General features: G+C 33.6%; 1 protein-coding gene and 1 pseudogene across 7 annotated transcripts in view; one reads left to right on the forward strand and one right to left on the reverse strand.

Moving 5' to 3' along the window:
• Dmd (dystrophin) overlaps positions 1-15315 on the forward strand; it is a 2465896-nt gene that overhangs the window by 90379 nt on the left and 2360202 nt on the right. The window lies entirely within an intron of this gene.
• LOC127185217 (polyadenylate-binding protein-interacting protein 2-like) lies at positions 7436-9009 on the reverse strand (annotated as a pseudogene).

Genomic DNA, 15315 nt, shown 5'->3' on the forward strand with positions numbered 1-15315 from the left:
CAAAACTCATAGAGTAATGCCTTGTCCAATCATCATCAGAGAGGCTTCCTCCAGCAGCAGGTAGGAGTGGGTACAGAGACCCACATCTAGACATTATGAGAATAGAGAGAGTCTACATCGGAGGTTTCCATCGGATCCCTCCCCTTGAAGATAGTAATCCTGCGAAATAAGGGTAGGACTAAGATGGAATGGAGGACACCAGGAGAACATGGTCTATGGAATCAACTAGTCATGGCTGATATAGGATCACAGAGACTGAAGCAGCAAGCACTAGGTCCACATGCATCTGGAACAGGTTCTCTGCATATATGCTATGATTCCTAGCTTGATATTTCTGTAGAAATCCTCACAGAGAGAGTGACTTTTGCCTGCTCTTGGAACTCTTTTTCTTCTATTCTGTTGCCTTGTCCAGCCTTGGTAGAGTTTTTTACTTGTGTTATTTAACATTGTTTTGTTATGTTTGGCTGTCTCTCATGGAGTCCTGCTCTTTTCTGAAGAGGAAATGAAACAGGAGAACATCTGGAGTAGAGGAGAAATGAGGGAGGCTGGAAAGAGTGGAAGGAGGTGAAATTATGATCAGGATATATTGTATGATAGAAGAATCTATTCTTCTTTATGATATAATATAGCTGATAAAGATGAGATATAATACACATTGATTTACATTCAAATTTTATATGCATCAAGATAGGAAAGCTGTTTTTTCAAGGTTGCCAAATACAAATAGCCAAAACACTATGAAGATGACATTTATGTAATTCCTGATTGTTTCCTGGTTCTTCTTTCTGTAGATAGATTACTGTATATATGTGTAATAATATAAATGTATATGTAAAAAAGAAAATTATAAAAAATAATAATAATAAAAGATATTTTTAAATGATGCACTACTGATAGCCTTAGGTTTTGGAGTTATTTGCATGTTTGTTCTTTTTTGTTTTTAAGAAAAGTTAGCAGAAAAATTGTATATCCTGCTTTTATGATATGAGCTTGTGAAAAAATGCATGATGTTTGTAATTCGGTTATCTATCTGAGATACTCTAGAGAGGTATTTTTACAAGAATCATTCATGGAAATCCTGTAACAAGGCTATAGGCTCTTTTACTAACAATAATGTAATCTCAAGATGTGTTCTAATGCTTATTTAATCAAATTATAAAGTAGCCCTTGTTACTTTGTAGGTTTTAAATATGACTCATCTTCCTAATATGAAAAAGCTCAATAACAGAAAGTGATAATGTATTTCATTGATAATTTGATTTCAAGATGATTCATTAAAGTCCTCTGGTTACTTTGTAGCTAAGCAACAAGATCTACAGAAAGACACCTGATTTACTGAAGAGACAGAAGTATGAAAGTAGATATGCCATTTGTTTTATTCTAAAATTATATCAAACTTTGTTGAGTAATCTCACACAAATGGGCGACATGGATCACTAGACTTTGGCAACTTAAGTTTTGACAAACCTGCATAGTCTTTTCCCACTATTGGAAATTTACTGCGCACTTTAAAGCTTCCTAGTAATATTTCTGGAAGGAGTCATGCAAAACTAGTTTTTATATCCCCAGTATTTATAAAGCTTGTTTTTACAACAAGAATTATCTAGTCATTCATCTTACTGACATAGTAATCTAAGAAACATACATAGTAAATGTTCACTTTAGCTAAGAAATTATCAAACAGACATTAGTAGTGAATGCAATACAATATAAATGTCACTCACATGTCTGTGACTAGACATATGGACATAACTGAAATGGACATAGGAGAATTATATTCCTTCTTACTATTAATTAAGCAAAGAATGGAGCCCAAGGAAGTCTTGTCTCCTGTCTGGTTACTGATGTGCTCAGTAAGTATAGCCTTTATTTTATAAATTTCCTAGATTTGTATTTATACATTAAGGGATTCTCTATTAATAAGAATATTTTATTGCATTCATTACTAATGCTTGTTTCATAAAATATATTTTCATCAAATTCACCCTCTCTCTAAATCCTTCAAATTACCAGAATTCCCTACCTACCCAACTCTGTGTCCTTATTTTATATATGTTGTCACAACTGCTGTGAGTTGATGTGCCCAATTCTCCTGTTGAATCCACTGTTTCCTAGAAGTCATCCACATCTGGCTCTTACTTTCATTCAACCACATTCTCTTCAATAATCTCTGAAATGTGCGAGGAGGAGAGAGGGCATGCATATCTAATATAGTGTTGAATAAGCCAGAGTATTTTGTTTTTGACATCTTGATAATTTATGAGATTATGTGTTAATTACCACCAAATGAAAAAAGAACCTTAGCTAATGAAGATTAAGCGATGTGTTAAACTATGGATATAAAAATGACTCTTGGAATTGATATTTCCCTTTTATTGAAAATATATCTTCAGAGGGAGGAGGTCTCTCTCATTCACAGTCATAAAGGAGAGGAGTAGGGGGAAAGCAGGAGGGAGAATGGAGTGGAAGAATACAAGTGATGGGCTAACTATTGAGATGTAAAATGAATGAATTAATTTTAAAAAACCCAGAAGCTTCCACTTCAGTCTGCAAGGTAGGTTTACAAATCATTTTTAGATCAAATCCTCTGAGTCATATGTCCAAATTACATGGTGTCTTTAGCAATAGTGCCTTACCTTCAATTTCTCAGAGGCAAACAAGGGCAATAGCAATAAACAGTATTATATTGTGAGTTTCCTGTATTCCTCAACAATTCTAAAGGTTGTCTCTCATGCCTGGTACTGGGGGTTTTATGAGATAGTCTATGGCTCTTGGAGAGTATCATCATCCCAAGTGATGTAATTCTTACCTAGCTATGGTAGCCATGCATCACAACAATGACCATCATGGCAAGATTTCCTTAAGGGTCATTAATGGCAGTTAAATCATGGAGTTAACCAGGAGGGAAGTCATGTTTTCATGTGAATATAATGCTTTTAAGATTACTATAGTTTTGTTATCTATTTTGAAATAAACTAGTTTGAAGCTTCTAGTTTGGTTCTTTTTTCTCCAAATGGCTTTGGTCATTTACAACTTTATGGTATTTTACCTGAAAATATATAAATTATATATATATGTATATATTCACTATATAATTATATATATTGAATGTATATAGTTTATATTCGATATATAGTTATATGTTCAGCATATAATTATATCAATTCAATATACATATATATATATATGCAGGTGTCTGTATGTATACAAACATTTATATGTATTATATGTATTTGGGATAAATATAAGGTAATGGTTCTATATCTCTTTTAAGTTATCCTATTGTTTTTATCCCTCCCTCACCCATCTTCTTCTTTATTGCCCTCCCTTCCACTGCTCAATTTAAAATCCTTTTTTAGTTTTGCAACCCAACTTTGTATGATCTATATCCTAGTATTCCTCTCTATAGATTGCACCCTGGTGGACCCTTTTTATTTTCCTGCTTTCTGTGGCTAACCTGCGTTATAGATTCCCACATTAAGATTTAGACCTAAAAATGAGAAAGAACATGCTACATTTTTCTTTTTGCCTCTGTCTTGTTAAATCACTCCATTAAAAAATTGTCTAGCTTCATTCATTTACTAGGAATTTTTTTCTTTGCACCTGAACTCCATGCCAGTGTATATACATTCCTCATTGTCATTATCCACTCCTCAGTTAAAGGACATTTAGACTGTTTCCATTCAAAGTCATAGTGCATATGATAGCCATAAACATTGCTGAGTAATTTACTGTGGAGTAGTTTGTTGAGTCTTTTGCTGATATGTGAAGAAGTACTATAGCGCAATCATATTGTAGAGTGATTTTTTGGTTTTTGAGAGTTTTACACACTGATTTCTAGGATGGTTGACCAGTGGGCAACCGCGTAACCAGGAAATGAGGCTTCTTTTTCTCCACAGTACTTCCAGTGTTTGTTGTTGGTTGTTGTGTTGATCTTTGCCATTTCAAAGTTATTTTAATTTACATTTTCCTAATTGCTAAGGACAATGAACACTGTTGGTACTATTTTCTTAGATTTTTTTTTCTTTTTGGTAATTATTTATTCACATTCATAGCCCATTTTTATTAATTTTTAAATATGTGTTTTAAGTTGAAACAGATCTACATCAACTACCCATTTTCTCTTTCCAATAACCACAGTGGGCTTTCTTCAAACACCCTCTATGCAACTCTCAAGATGATACCCTCATTTTCTTTTATTATTTTTGTTCTATACATATATTTTTATGCATGTTTGAGTATGCACATATATTTATATATACATATAAATACTATCTGATGAGTCTATTTTTATTGTGTATAAACAATTTCAAGGCTGAAAATCCTGCATTGAGCAACCAGTCAGAGGGGTCATCTCTGAGAAAAGAGAATTTTCCATTTTCCAACATTTATTAGTTGCCTATAGTTCTCTGTCTAGGATTGGGACCCAAGAATAACTTCCCCTTCCACATGTCCATCAATATTATATTGTTATGATTTGTCTGTGCAGCCAGGTCTAGGAAACAGTGTTTCAAAGCAGACTTCCTGATAGTCTGGCTCTTAAAACCTCTTTTACTTTTTTCCTGAGCCATAGATATTGGAACAGTGATATACGTTGTTCAAATGTGACTGAGCATCCTATTATTTACTACTATCTGTAGCGTGTACATTTGTTGTTTTTTGTGATGGTCTACATTTACTTCAAAGAGAAGCTTCTTTGATGATAGGTAGTACTTACAATTATCTATGTGTATAATGATATTTATAATGTAGTAAAAATTACACTGGTCTAGTAAAATGGTTATAGTACATTCATTTGTAACATATGTAAACTCACTAACCCAAGGATGCTGTCATATTTTCCCTCCTATTCAGTGGGCATTAAGATGAAGACAGAAGGCAAAGGAAAAACAAAGGATAAAAAAGGAAGAAAAGGACAAAAACCTTGATAAAGCTTGATAAAGCATACAGAATTATATTATTTTATATCTACTTAAAATTGTATACAGAACATATAAGTACTGTGTGTGTATGTGTGTGTGTGTGTGTAGCAGTTCCAACATTTCAGGTTTTAGTTTATTTCTTGGTTACTTTGTAGTTAAGAGGCCCAAGTAAAATTGGGGAAAATGGTTAAACAATTAAACATTAAAAATGAGAATAGCAGTTGTGGTCCAGGTTAAGGCCAGATAGTTTAGTTTTACAGTTAAACTGAATTGTTTAGGGGTTAAAATGTTTTTAGGTCTAGATAGATAGGTGTTTTGTTTTGTTAAATTTTCAAGACTGTTTTTCTGTGTAGCCATGGCTGTCCTAGACTTGATTTGCAGACCAGGCTTGCCTCAAACTCACAATAGTCCACATGCCTCTGTGTCAGAGAGTGCTGTGGTTACAGGTGTGTGCCACTGTGCCAGGCTAGGTAGATGTTTTAAATCAATAGAGATGAGATATGATAGATATTGATTTACATTCAGAATTTTAGATTCACAAAGATAGGAAAGATGTTTTCTTCAAGGTTACCAAATACAAATAGCCAAATCACTATGAATGTAACATTTATACCATTCCTGATTGTATCATGATTCTTCTTGCTGTTCATTATATATGTATGTATAATAAAATAAATGTATATAAAAATTTAATTAAAATTATATATATGCATATATATTATTCCCTAGACTCTCTTTTCCTCCTCCAATTCCATTATAGAACTCTTTCACCCCTTTGTTATTTTTTTGAAATTATTGTAAGTGGGTATGTGTTCATAATCTCTTTCATAGCATGTTTGAAATTATTTTTTCTAATAGTTCTGTGTAGGAGGAGACACTTAAAAATTGAAAGAGATTTAATTGAAGTTGATTATATAGATGTGCTCGTACATTATGGAAATCTTCCTTTATATATTGAATAAAGGACTAAACTTCAAAATATGCATGGAAAACATTATTCAATATCAACAAGCTAATAGACCTATTGAATTTGGTAAAAATCATGAATAGACATGTCTCCAAAGAAGATATACAAATGGCCAGCAGGTAGAGAAGCATGCAGAACTTCATTAAATCATCAGAGAGATGGAAATTAAGACTATAAGCTATTGCTACATACATTTTAGACAAGCTATTATTAAAATGATGAAAAATAACTACCAGTGATGTTATGGGTTATTTTTATGTAAGTCATGCAATGATGGCTGTATTTTCAATTAGTATAGTCTTTTCAAAAACAGTATCAAGATTCCTTTTAAAACTTAGAAGTATCACATGATCTAACAGTTCTGCTTCTAAGAGCACACTTGAAGAAGCTGAAATCAACATTTCAAAGAAAGGTCTGTTCTTCAAGATTTATTGTCACAGTATTTATAAGAGTGAAAATATAAAATCAATGTAAGTTCACATAAATGGATAGAAGTAGGAAGAATTATAATTTCCCATGGGCTTTTCACAGGAGTAGTAGAAACATTGGTCAAGAAGTGTAAAGATTTATTTTTTCAGTACTATTATTATTTTATAAATGTTTTTGAAAAAAATATGATTTGGCATGGGCATGGTGCCAGGGGAGGAGTGGAAGGGGAAAAAAACCAAAAATTTAATTTTTTACAGTATTATCAAACACTATTCACACTGAACACATATGGCAGATTAACCTACCCAAATATGAAGTTTAAGAAGGCAGAACAATTCTAGCTTAGTAAAAAAACGAAGTTTTGCTGGAGACTATAGTCATAATGAATGGTTCACAAGGAAGGAAGTGCACCACTCAAAATCATCCTACCATATTTTTAGTACTTCAGTTGCATTATGGCCTGGTGTTGGTCTTGTGTTAGACTTCATGTATGTATGGCACAATGCAATGAACTCTCAGAAGATGCAAACCTCAAGTCATATTTCCTCAAGTTTAACACTGGGAGAACTCAGTATACCTAACATGGTAATTCACCAGGTAAGAGCCAGACTAGCTACCAGCTGACCACTACCTTACAATCTTGGTCAAAGACATTCTTGTGCAGTGATTTCAAGTTAATAGACTTTCTCCAGAAAAGGTTATTTTTGATGGACAAATGCAACTGAGAAATCGGCTTAACAATCAGAACCTGGTTTAAACTAACTTACTTTTTTTCCACAAAATGCAGACATTAGAAAGTTTCAATTAACCCTAAGGGAACAGTTCAGCCTCAAACACAGACAATTCAGTGAGATTTGGAGGTTATTTAATTTGGTTCTTTGTCACAGTTGACTTGTGCTTCTTCATTTGCTGTCTTTACATGAAGCCATGGGGCCACTTCAACCTTCAGTAACTGTGTGACAGCTTCTCACTTAGTAACAGTTTCAGCACTTTATTAAGCATGCAAGACTAACAACAACTTTGACAATGTGTAAGTGTAACACAGGGATGAGAGAGCATTTACAAAGAAATCTTCTAATACTGCCTTTACAAATTGTGGCCTGGGCTACTCAATATGTTAGTACTTTACCCCAGGAAGAAACTCCTTTGAGATTGGTTTCAGATTGCTTTTGACCACAAGATCTTCTAGAGAAGAGTCATCACTGATAACAAGATCATTAGAGTGGTCTTGGATTTGGTCCATAGTTTGTGGGAGATCTTGAGCTGGAAAAAGACATTCGTGCTCTTCTTGCAGCATTTCTTGGAAACAGCATTGAATAAATTCTTCTTCCCACAACTCCTATTTGTCTATTGAATTCCTCTTCTTTTTCCATCCACATGTACTCTGGAACTAGATTATCATCTTCATGAGAATGACCTTAATAATCACATCTTCACTGATGATGCTTGGGCCAGTACTGCTGTGACTTGGATCTTTCCTGGTTGGTGTTTGGTGTCTGTTTTTTTGTTTTGTTTTTTGTTTTTTGTTGGCTTTTTGTTTTTTGGGTTTCTTTTTTAGTAAGCAAAGGTGGACAATTTATTTAATACACAATCCATTTCTATTTTGATTCATAACTTATTTGTCATGTTGATGAGAACATAGTATTAATATAAACACCCTATTGTTCAAAACATATAAGTTGTATTAAAACTCTTTAGACAGAAGTATTAGAAATGTTTTTTTCCTAAAAATACCAGTATGCTCTGAATGACCAAAAGCTGAGTGCCTATAGACAGACTGGAAAACAAGCATTGTTTTCCTGAATATTGAAGATGTCCCATATCTTTTGAGAATGCCTGATCGCCATGATTGTGGTGGTTTAAATCAGAATGGTCTCCATAGGCTCATAGATTTGATTGCTTAGTCACCAAGGAGTTACACTACTTAAAAGTATTAGGAGCTGTGTCCTCGTTGGAGCAAGTATGTCACTGGAGGTGGGCTTTCAAGAATCAAAAGCCCATGCCAAGCATAGTGTCTCTTTTGCTCTGTCTCTGGATCAAGATGGGACTCTCAGCTATTTCTCTTGCATCACATCAGCCTGCGTGCTGCCATGCTCTTGCCATAATGATAATGGACTAAAACTCTGAAACTTTAAGCAAGTCCCCAGTAATTCTTTTTCATAAGAATTGGTTTAGTCATTGGCTCGTCAAAACAATAGAACACTGACTGAAACGATGATGTACATTTGACCATGTTAAAAATAGCTTTCTTTTTCTTGTTTGTTTTGAGACAAGGGTCTCAATATGTAGCTCTGACTTTTCAGGAACTGTCTATGAGGACTATGAGGACCTCAAAGTCAAATACCTACCCACCTCTGCCTCCTGAGTGATGAGATTAAAGGAGTGTGCTACCAAACTCAGGTGCTAAGAAACACTTGCGATAATCATTTTGTAATAAATGTTGTTGAATTCTATTATGAGTGTGTACATGAAGTTGTTGAAATATACAGAATAGAATGTTATTGCAAGTAGACTGTTCAGGGTCATACTCTGAACTGTCAATGTTAACTATATACAATAGTACACCCAAAAGAAACCAAATGTTTTTAACCCAGTGCACAGCAGTGGGTATGGCAGCCTGTGAATCTCGTGAGCCTCTGTGGATCTCCACAGACACTACCTCCTCTGCTCAATGTGTGCTTCTCCCGCCATCGCCCTTCTCCAGGCTCTAAAGTTTTTATTAAGTAGAAGCACTGATATGCTATTATACAACATATATATTTCATGATTGCAAAAAGAGAATGATAAATGGTTTTAGTATTAAAAAAAACAGGAGCAGAATGAAATGAGAAATATTTGAGAAGATACATAATTTAGTTAAATTTATTTAATCATTCTACAATGTATATGGGTAGCAAAATATCACCGTGTAATTCATGGATGTATGCACTTATTATTTGTCAATTAAATTTTAAAATTTGATGTTACCAATGAAAAGGAAAAAAATCTCAAATACATTCAAAGCCACCACAAATTACACTGATCCTGTTTTCTAAAGAAGCCTCAATAGTTTTAAAAACTTATCTCTTGCCTCACTCCATTTTTTGATCTTTGTACTTAAGTGATAAACATGATACTTCAAGGGTGCTCATTGCATAACTTTCTTAGATCACTATATTAATGTGCAATTTTGCTATAAAATTTAAACGTTTTTAGGCAGTTACCCAAAGAAGATTAATTCCAGCTCCGCATGCTTCTGCTATTTTGAGGAAAAAATGTTGAAATATTGTGATACATAGAATTTCACAACTAAATTTACATCTTGTTAGGATAATATCATTTAGAAAAAGAAGGTGGCAAAATGCTTAGTGATACCAACTAAGTAACTAATGAACCATAGTTTCTCTTTCTGATGTTTTCTGAAAATTCAAATTAAGGGCTTTAGATTCCATGTACTATATAGTCTGCCATATAAAAATTCATGGTTTTTTTTTTTCTGGATACAATTTATCCATGTTTTTCTTATATATAAAAATAGCAATAAAATAAATGGTAATATATCATACATATAACTGAAAATGTGGCTGGCCACTGGAGAATAAAACAATCATGCCATGAAATATATTGGTGCACTGAATGCTAAAGGAACAATATAGGTTGAGACTCTTCCCAACAATGATACATTTTCAGAAATACATTTCTAGATGATGTCATTTCTAGATGAGAACCACAATATATTCATACAAAACCAGGAGGTACAGGTCACAGAAAAATGGAAACATAACATGACTGAGGCTCCTCTTGGCAGCATAACACAGCATAATGTTAGGCAGTAATTTTTTTCTAAATATGATTTCACTCAAAAACTGTGACAAAAGTATAATATTCTAAATATGTAATCATTAATATAGTTTGCAGCTGTCATTATTAAGTATTTGGTACTTAATTACATATGTTTTTTTGAGTATCAGCATGGCATATTTTCTTATTGCAATACCATGTAAGTAACACAGGGACTGTGAAAATAGGATGGCAGTAATATTAATAGGTGATAAAAAATTTCCAGCACCATTATAATTTTACAGTATCAGAATTATATATCTGTCTGTAATGGACTGAAACCTTATTATAAGATTTGTGATTATAGTTTACTTTCAGAACTAAATGACTCTCTTTTCTCAGAAAAAAAAATCTATTTATGTTCTTCCAAGGAAGCTAACATTATTCTTTGGACATTAATATAAAATAATAAGAGCTTATATTTTGAGGTCTTCCCATACATCAGTAACTAGCCAAATATTTTATATATGTTGCAAGGATTAGTGCCTAAATATCTTAAAAGACAAATGTTTCATTTTTCACACTATAGAAAGGAGCCAATATTCCAAAATCTTCTGGTTAATAAGAGAAAAACCTGAAGCATGTAACACCATGAAGTTTTCTGCCTTTCAATTACAACTACTACTGGGAATTTTCTAGTGAAAGATGTCCAGTAAAATAAAATCCAGAGAAATAAAGTTTAAGTTGGCTTGACAACTTACTGTCTTTGTAAGCTAGAAATAATTGTTTAGTAATATGAGAGTAATTTCTTTGCCTATTATGTTCTATTAAGTTGAGACAATATAGTTTTTCAAGAATATCATATTTGAGTATTGGAAAAAGTGTTAGCGTATTCAGTATGTCTATGAATTCATATTATATTATGTGGCACAGTAAAATTGTTTTGAAATCTCATATATCTTAACTACATCTCTGTAAAACAAAGGGCATTTCAAAGAAGATTAATGTTAGTAATAATTAACAGCTACTTATTATATAATTAGTATTCACAAAGAAATTTCATAATTTAATTGAATATTTTTTACTGAAAAGATATGAAAAATATAATAAAGGATATGTGTGTGTGTGTGTGTGTTTGTGTGTGTGTGTGTGAAGGCAGAAATAGTCATGGCTATTGGTTGACTCTACAACAACCAGGAGATTTAAATACATCACATTGAATCAGATATCTGACATGCTTTCTGGGAGATGATCATTTAGCAGAATAACATTACTTCAAATGTGGCTATATCAAAGCAAATAATGAAAGTCATTCATGTTTCTAGTAAAAATGAAGGAAAATTATTTATGAGATAAAACACAATCAGATATCCATAGGGCTTTTGTAGAAAATAATACTTGTTTATTATTTTATTTTAGTTATAGTTAAACCATTTGAAAATATTAAATTAATATGTAAAATAATGCTTAATTTATATCTACTTTTGGATAATCCATAAAAATTATAGTTAAATTTCCCCAAAATATGACAGCAAAATATATATCCGAGTGAAAGTTGACCACTCTAGAATATGGAGAGCCACATGTTTGAATACCAGCATCAAAATATTTTATTCTTTTGATTTATAAATATATTTTGATTTGTAAATATAATTTAGATATTCATTTCATATTATTCTGTTACCTACTTGAAATCTTAAGGATTAAAACAGTGCTTATAGTGGTTGATTACACTGAAAAAAGTTGACAGTTGTACAATATACAAAGATATATGAATCTATGTTATATGATACATATACATACACATATATATAATCATTTGAGCTCCAAGAAAGCTTTACTTTTAAAATAATATACATATATACATACAAATATATAGATGTGTGTACATATATACATATATGTGCATATCTATACCCATATATACATACATACATACATACATACACAGTCATATACACAAATAGAGCCTTCTGGGTCCTTTTAGTTATTTTTCTTTATATGTGCTTTAGGTTGGCTATTTGAAAACTGTACATGAATTTGAGAAGGAGTGGAAAGACACAGTAAGAGTTGGAGGGAGGAAAGCATACAGTAGAAATGGTATAGAAACCTGTAGATTGTGTCAGAAAGATATGAAATTTTTTTGTACATTTTGAGAATTTATTGAGTCTCCTCTTGCTATTCAGCCTCACTGTAGAAGTCATATATCAAAGTGTTGGCAACTGTCTTCTCATTCTTTTGAGTTTTAAAATCTTTAGTTGAAGTAGAAAGAGGAAAACACCCATTAAAATGTCCAAAAATGAGTATGTCACACTGAGCTCTGTATTTGAACATGTCCTTTCTTTCTGGCATTTCATTTTCTCTATCCTATTTCTAGACATCTAACCTTGAGTTTTCACTTTGCAGTTATGTAGTCTTCCTTACATGTCTTCTCCATGACAGTCTCATGTGGTGAAATATCTCTGTAAAGAGAATTTTATCTTCAATATAAGGATCAGATTTTGTGTGTAACCTTTGCAAATAATGTATAAAACATCCTAAGAGAAACAGTTTGTTATCTAGTACTGTAAGCACAAATATGCCTGAAGTAGAGAAATCCCTGTTTGATGGGACCCTCAGAAACAGTGCTGCCAAGTACTTCATACCAAACCAGGAATCCTTGTCATGAGTGACGAGTTTCTTCTCAAAAGGAACCATCAAGATGAGAGTCATAGAATACAAGGGTCTTTTAGAATTAGCAAAGATTGTGTGCCATGTATTTTAATAGATATAAAATCAAAGCATGAAAATAAACTTTTTCTTGATATAAAAATCAATTTTGTTTTGAAAACTAAATATAACAAACATAAATAATGCCTAAATACTTTCTGTTTAAATTTTTTATGATGTGTCAGCTATGGTTTGAATATAGATCTTTATTACAGGAGACTGATGTGAAAAACTGGTTTCTCACAATATCATGCTGTCCAAAAGAGGATCCAAAATTTTTAATTTTTTATTGATAATATTAATATTACATCTCAATTGTTATCCCATCCTTTGTATCCTCTCATTCCTCCCTCCTTTCCACTTTCACCCTATTCCCTTCCCCTGTGACTGTGTCTGAGGGATACCTCCTCCCCCTGCATATGGTCCTAGGGTATCAAGTCTCTTCTTGGTGGCCTGCTATCCTTCCTCTAAGTGCCAACAGGCCTTCCCATCAAGGGGACATGGTCAAATATGGGTTACCAGAGTTCATGTGAAAGTCACTCCCCACTTTTCATTTAACTGTGGAGAATGTCCTCTTCATTGGCTGAATCTGGGTAGGGGTTTGATGTTTACTGCAAGTATTGTCCTTGGCTGGTGCCATAGTTTGAGCAGAACGCCTGGGCCCAGATCTGCCCTTCATAGTGTTCTTCTTGTAGGTTTCTAGGACCATCTGGATCCCTCTATTTCCCCAATCTACCATACTTCTCTCACATAGAGTCCCAATAGGATGTCCTCACCTCTATCCCGCTTTCCTGGTTAAGACATTCATGGGACATGCCCCTTGGGCTAGTGACCAGATATAAGTGAGTATATACCATTTGACTCTTTCTGCTTCTTGGTGAACTCACTCATTATGATTATTTCTAGTTCAATCCATTTGTCCACAAATTTCAGAAATTCCTTGGTTTTTAATAGCTGAGTAGTATTCCATAGTGTAAATGTACCACAGTTTCTTTATCCATTCTTCTACTGAGGGACACTTAGGCTGTTTCCATGTTCTGGCTATTATGAATAAGGCCACTATGAACATGGTTGAGCAAATGTCCTTGTTGTGTGCTGGAACATCTTCTGGGTATATTCCAAGGAGTGGAATAGCTGGGTCTTGAGGAAGCCTTATTCCCAGTTTTCTGAGATAGCACCAGATAGATTTCCAAAGTGGCTATACTAGTTTGCATTCCCACCAGCAATGAAGGAGTGTTCCTCTTTCTCCACATCCTCGCCAGCATGTGGTGTCACTTGAATTTTTTATCTTAGCTATTCTGATGGGTGTAAGATGGAATCTCAGAGTAGTTTTGATTTGCATTCATCTGATGACTAAAGATGTTGAGAATTTATTTAAGTGTTTCTCAGCCATTCAATATTCCTTTGTTGAGAAGTCTCTCTTTAGTTCTGAGCCCCATTTCTCAATTGGATTATTTGGTTTGGTGGTGTTTAATTTCTTGAGGGTTTTTTTTTTTTTTTTTGATATTAGACCTTTGTCAGATGTAAGGTTGGTAAAGATCTTTTCCCAGTCTATAGGCTGTTACTTTGATCTGTTGACAGTGTCTCCTGCCTTACAGAAGCTTCTCAGCCTCATGAAGTCCCATTTATTAATTGTTGGCCTTAAGGCCTGGGCTGTTGGTGTTCTGTTCAGGAAGTTGTCTCCTGTGCCAATATCTTCCAGGCTCTTCCCCACTTTTTCTTCTAACCAATTTAATGTCTCTGGTTTTATGTTGAGGTCTTTTATCCACTTGTACTTGAGTTTTGTGCACGGTGCCAAATAGGGATCCAGTTACATTTTTCTACACGTAGCCCTCCAGTTAGACCAGTAACATTTGTTGATTATGCTATCATTTTTCCATTGAACAGATTTTGTTTCTTTGTCAAAAGTCAAGTGACCATATGTGTGTGTATTAATTTCTGGGTCTTCGATTCGATTCCATTGATCCACCGGCCTATTGCTGTGCCAGTACCATGCTGTTTTAATTACTGTTGCTCTATAGTAGAACTTGAGGTTGGGTAGGGAGATTCCTCCCAAGGATCTTTTATTGTATAGGATTGCTTTTGCTATTCTGGGTTTTCTGTTTCTTCATATGAAGTTGAGAATTGATCTTTCAATGTCTTCAAAATATTTTGTAGATATTTTGATAGGGATTGCATTGAATCTGTAAATTTCTTTTGGCAAGATGGCCATTTTTACTATGTTAATTCTCCCGATCCACGAATAAAGGAGAGCCCTCCATCTTCTGATGTCATCTTCAATCTCTTTCTTCACAGATTTAAAGTTTTTTTTTCAAGCAAGTCCTTCACTTGCTTGGTTAGAGTTATGCCTAGATATTTTATATTGCTTGTGGCTATTGTGAAGGGTATGTATGTCATTTGTATATAGGAAAGCCACTGAATTTTTTGAGTTAATTTTGTATCCAGCCAATTTGCTGAAGGTTTTATCAGCTATAGGAGTTCTCTGGTAGAATTTTGGGGGTTCACTTATATACACTACCAATCATTTGC

Source organism: Acomys russatus, chromosome X, assembly GCF_903995435.1.
Source record: "Acomys russatus chromosome X, mAcoRus1.1, whole genome shotgun sequence".
Taxonomy (NCBI): Eukaryota; Metazoa; Chordata; class Mammalia; order Rodentia; family Muridae; genus Acomys; species Acomys russatus.